Raw genomic sequence first — 5,388 nt, 5'->3', positions numbered from 1 at the left:
AAGGGAGGTGTGATATTCCTTCTTTTCCAAAAAGCAGCCACTTGGCCGCCACTGGGGTTGGCGTAAACATGTAACGTGACGTGAAGCACGAAGTTGGGCGTGAACAGTGAAGCAGGTCTTCAAAATTTTACTTTACGTTGCACCCCATTGGAGTTGAGGGCTAGGTTCTTAGCAGGGGGCTTTTAATTTGAAAGTAGCGATCGTTAGTAACTTGCCGCTACAACAACAAGCGGACAACGAAGACAGCTACAGAGACCGAGGAGACGCTAGCATCTCCTGGATCTCAGCGGCTGCCCCAGTTGCTTATCTTGACGGCTTATGACTCAAACAGCAGGATGCCAATGAATGATTGTAATGACTTGTCTTTGCAACTTCAGTCAAAGACAGAGAGTATATGCACATTGGAGAAATAAACGTATCAAACACACGTTTGAAAATCATGTTTTCCTAAACCTAACCAGGTATTTATTTTGCCTAACCAGGAGACTGGTGCTCAGGGGTAGAGCCAGCGTCTTGTTATTGTAAGGTTTGCTGGTTCAGGTCCCCTGGTCTGCATGTTGAAATGTCCTTGGGCAAGATACTGAACCCCAAACTGCTCCTGATGTGCTGGTGGCCAACTTGCATGGCAGCCACTGCCACCAGTGTATGAATCAATTACTCTAAGATGCTTTGGACAAAAGCGTCAGCTAAATGTAATCCATACCAAGTATTTTTGTTGCCTAACTACGTATTTTTTTGCCTAATTCTAAACAAACTGCAACACAAAACTGAAATAAACTGTCATCGAGCAACAGTTATTATGATGTTCCAGGACTTACTGCGAGCTTAGTGTGTTTCGACCAAAGTAGCATCATGTAAAAGGAATATAAAAGCAACATAAAGCTTAACCCAAAAAGCAGCATTGCCTCTGGAACCTGTTTCCTGATGTGAATTGGTGTGAGTCAGGAAAATGTGTTACCAGCATGCATCTCTTCTTCAACACCTACATCAGTCTGTTTTTGGAGCAGGTAATTCATTTGAAAGCTCTCCTGAGTGATAGGCAGAGTGCAGTCTGTGGTGTGAGGCCAAAAAGCTCAAACAAGAGTACAGTAAGAGTGTAAAACCTCCACAGGCAGCCCACAGATGTCGTGCTGCTCTCTACACCCAACCAGAGCATTGTGAGCTGAACCAACAGCCAATCGCCTGAGAGCCACAGTGTTGACTACTTTTTGTGAAATGTACAGTATGTCATTGATAAAAGAGCCAAAGGATATAAAGATAAACACAGAAGGAGAGGCGCTGTCAGTAGGCTGCATTTGATCAGTCTGGCTGTCTACTTCTGTCATCAGCACTGAGATAACTCAACAACCAAAAGATGGTTCGCAATTACATTTTGGTTCATGGTTCCCAGAGGATGAATCCCAATGACTCTGGTGATTCCCTGACTTTTCATCTAGCGCAATCTTGAGGTCAGATTTTTCACCTATCGTCTTAAAACACTTTACCATCTTGGAGTGGTGCAAACTCTGGTGCAGAAATGAGGATGACATCAATGATGATCCTCTGTATTTTTCCCACATGCCTTAATTTCTTTCTTTTTAAAGTGCAATATGTAAAATTTTTCGCTGAAATGAATCTAAAGCTAACAAAAATGTGAACCGAAGGTGAAGAAATAACAGTTTTGACATCATGACGTCTATGTGTCGCAGAGATATGTAGTGAAGTCGGCATGCTAACCAGCTAGCCTCGGCTTGTCCTTGTCCAAAGCTCCTGTGCTAGCGGTATAAAAATTATTACTTCCCCAGTGCTGTGCACTAACAAGTCTGAACCACTGAGCTAACTAGCTAACGGCAGCTACAATTAGCAGCAGAGAGCATAGACTCCAGCGATATGCTACCCCCCATTCATTTTCTGAATAAAATAAGTAGCCAATTTTTAGAAATTGCACATTTCACTCAAGGCCTACCCTATTTTTTTTTTTACCCTGTGCTTTCAGCAACATCTCGCGATCCTCCTCAAGCAGATGGAGTTCACTCAGCTTTAATTTCCAGAGCAAACTACATCATTTAATGCTGAGAAATCTCCACAGCTTTGGAGAAAAAAGGGAGCAAATGGACCTTGAGTTAACAGGGTTTTAATAGTTTAAAGTTTAAAGAGAGTGGTACTGCTAGAAAACTTTTTTTGGTGTATGCCCCAGGCAAGCAATTCTCATCAGGCAGGACAGGCGCCACATTTGCGTTTGCTATCTTGTTTTTCTTTTCTTTCCTGAAGATGGCATTCCCTTTCAGCAAGTCCCAGTTGAAATAAAGACTGCGCTCATTTCCCTGTGAATAAAAAATAAAAAATAATCTTCCGCAGTTGTGTAAGACATTGTGACATATGTTTAGTGACGGGCTTATTTCCTGAGCAGGAGACGAGATGTTTGCCAAACCACAACGTGAAGCTGAGTGACAGGAGACGTGTTTGCTCAGAGGTGTCATCAATCACTCCCAGGTCTGAAAATACATTTCACACTGAAAGAGTGAAGAGCTAAGCAGAATCAGGTCACAGTGAACCCAATGAAATGCAGTTTAATTGCTGAACAGGGATTAAATAGCGAAACAAAGAAATTATAGCTGCAATCAGTGGGTCAGTCAATGTTGCCGATCATTTTTCAAGGTCCCTCAAATCACTACTTCCAAACCATTTTTAATTTAATCCAAACCCACAACTTTGTCAGATGAGGTCAAGAACACAGTAATTAGTTTTAGTGAACCATCTGAAACACTGATCAATTATTTGTAGCTTATTATTTCAGTCCTTCACCTGTTACTTTGACTTATTTATTTCAACCACAGATCCATTACTTTTATAAAACTACTGAAAATCTCAACTTGCAGAATTTACATTTGGGCTTTTTTCACATATGGATTAGAATTTCCACATGAGGCAAAAGATGCTGAGTGAACTCATTGGAACCACGGGGCCTCTCGTATGATTTCTCCATTTTCATACATGTTCACACTCAGTTAGCTATTTTGACATGTGAGAATAAAAACACATCACATGTGAATTGGTCAAGTGATTGGTTTTTTTTTCACGTCCGAATGAAAATGTCAACATGTGAAATTGACATCGTCCCACATGAACTTTTTTAACAATCTATCCGTTACTTTTACCTAACTATTTAGAATTACCAGTCACTAGTTGTTATGCGCTCACTTTATATGCAAAAATGTTTTGTTTTTTTAATGAAGAATTTTTTCAAAGTAATCACTCCTCCACATATTTCCATCCCCTGGGCTACAAGTATCCCTGGTTGGGAATAATTCTAGTAGATATCTAAGACTGCAGGTCCTGTTTGATAAAACTTATGCAGTGATATCACAGTATTCTGTATTAAGCATAAACTATATAGAATAAAACTTTGACTCAAAGTATTTTTACTGCCAGTGCAGCCTCCACAACCTGGCTCAGAGAAAAGCAAACAAGCTAATTTCTAGGCATCGGGTATCAAGAGGCTCATCCATTTGGCCTGTACAACAAAAATAAACTGTCAGCTGAGCTGGATCTTTGACCCCACAAAGTACAGTAACCACATGGGGAAGTACTGTGATGTTTCCTCAACTACAGTCACTGGGATTAGATCCAGGTTTGTGTTTACTGTAGGGGGGATTTTGCTTGGCCAGAATGACGGCTGGAGATGGATCCCCAACTACTGTGAACAGATTCCAGGCCTCCTATGTGGTGGGCTGCGGGCTGCAGCTGCCGTCTTTTATGGCAGATTCCTTTGAGGCAGAGTATCTGAGAGAGACTGCAGAGAGGCACTGCTCAATGAGCAATTTATATGTTCTCAACAAAGCTCCTTCTTTAGACCCTGAAGGCAGGTCTTAATTGTTAGACGTGATATCTCCACTCCCCCTCTCCCTCTCCTCTTTCTTTGACTGTTTTCTTCTCCCTCCTCCCACCCACCCTCCCTCCAGCTATTAGGAATTGGATTTGGAGCAGAACGATCCATTTAGTCTCTCTCCTCCATCTCTATCCCTCTCTCTCTGCTTCCACACCTCCTCTGTAGGTTTCTCTCATCAAAGCCCAGGCTTAATCTGTCTATTTTTACCTGAAGGAATGAAAGGAAGGGATGAGGTAATGCTTTTCCTGTCCATCAGGTGGGCAGCGGTGCATGGGCTCTCTGGGGTGCATAGCTTAGGGAGCTAGCACCACCATGTGGACTCAGAAAAGAGGAACCATTGTGAGAGCAATAACAAGAGAGGTGAAGCCTGAAATTAACTGGATGATTACCAAGTGCTGAAATGGGAGACACAAAGAACTGGATCTACAGAATCTACAGCTGAGTAAGTACGTTAGGTTATACACAACATTTTAAAAAGGAGGGCTTCATGACACTAAAGGACGCTGACTAGCTTTAAGGAACTACAGCAAGTCAGTTTGTGAGAGTCAAAGATTCAAAACACCTTGGGGTTAAAGTGTGAAAGCAGAGCTCCCCCTAATGGATGAAGGCAGTGGGTGAACACGACACAAAACTGGCCGCATTTTATTTGTGAAATAAAAACAAGGAGCCTGCAGGTTTCTGCATTTAATTAAGAAATTGAACATGACAGGAACATGCAGTCAAAAAGGTACAAAATGTGTCAGTCCAGCGCAAAACATCGGAGGTCGATTTAAACCGGTGAAGAATCCAGCATGTGTACAGTCTATCTGTCAGAGGTTTAAAGGATGGATTTGCTGTGACAAAAATGCTTAACAATCCCCCTTGTAAATGTTTGTGGAAAAACCGACGGTTTAAAAACCATTTTCCTTGAATATGCAGAAAACCTTTTTTTTTTTTTCCAAGTCGGGGCTTTGAAAATGTAACAAAAAAAGCAATCTTATTTCTCTTGATATTTCTTAACAGGGCACTACGTTGTTTGGAAGAATACAATTTCAGCTCAGAATTTTAATATTTACAATACTGATGAGGAAAATGACGCAAACTTTCATTTTCTAGAATAATTATTTTTTTCCATGACTGAATAAACAAGCCGTTCTCAGAGGAAGATAAGTTCCCAGTTCACTGTCCGAAGCAACAAAGGTGGCAGGGTCCGCCAAATATAAACAAAGTAAAACAGGGTAAGATAGTGTTGTCCTTCAGGGTCAGTTTGTTTATTCAGTCAAGAAAACAAAGATTGTCTGTTTATTTATGTTGTTCAGACCAAAATTAAAAATCAATGAAGATCTTTCTCTGCTGATTAAAACTTCTTCCCAAAAACTATTTAGTGCACCTTTAATAAATATATAAATACACCCATAAATGATTTGATTGGTATTCAAACAATAACCAAAACACATATATGAATTAAAAATGTTTTTGGTTTGTATATTCATGGCAGTGACACAGCTGCTTTAAGTCACAAATAATTTCTCTGGCAGATC

Source organism: Sparus aurata, chromosome 3 (assembly GCF_900880675.1).
Source record: "Sparus aurata chromosome 3, fSpaAur1.1, whole genome shotgun sequence".
NCBI lineage: Eukaryota > Metazoa > Chordata > Actinopteri > Spariformes > Sparidae > Sparus > Sparus aurata.
This window is presented reverse-complemented; position numbering follows the sequence as displayed.